Source organism: Hippocampus comes, unplaced genomic scaffold (genome assembly GCF_001891065.2).
Source record: "Hippocampus comes isolate QL1 unplaced genomic scaffold, H_comes_QL1_v1.1 scaffold2881, whole genome shotgun sequence".
Taxonomy (NCBI): Eukaryota; Metazoa; Chordata; class Actinopteri; order Syngnathiformes; family Syngnathidae; genus Hippocampus; species Hippocampus comes.
Window position 1 is genome coordinate 21,854 of NW_017805926.1, and position 724 is coordinate 22,577.

Below are 724 nucleotides of genomic sequence, written 5' to 3' on the forward strand. Positions count from 1 at the left end.
TCAAACTCAAGGCCCGGGGGCCAGATCTGGCCCGCCAGGTCAATTTATGTGGCCCCCGAAAGCAAATCACGTGTGTCAACGAGCTAAGATCTGTACCAAAATGTCATATTGTCACATGTAATAAATAACATTGAGATTTTGCAATCATTTTGTTACCCTGTTTACCATCACTTGAACAATAATTGAACAAACTATTTTAATCGACTTGACTGATTTCAAAACTAGCAACCAATTAATTTGTGGTGTACAAGTAATAATTTTGTGGTGTCACTGTCACAACGGCCCCTCCGTGGGAAGACGTACCTCCAAATTGGCCCGCGACTAAAATGAGTTTGACACCCCTGCTCTAAACCATCAATGTGACCGATGCGATTTTGATTCGATTCATGATTTTCTTCGAATCAAGCTTCAGTGCAATATTCACACCACAGTAATATTTTGTAGCGGGACATCGTATTACATCATATCATCAAAACAAAAGCAGGATGTTAGGACACCAAAAAAAAAAAAGGCTTATAATGTATCTCTATAAATACGATTAACCCTTTCATGCACCCTGTAACCTGATAACAAAAATATTTAAATTATGAAATATTTTCACTTTTGCACTCCTGTATGTGAATTGTACAAAAAAATGGAAGTTCACCATTGCTTCGAACGGAGACTAAAAGCAGAGCAAACATTCCCAGCAATTCACATTCTGGAATCAATTGAATCCCTTTTT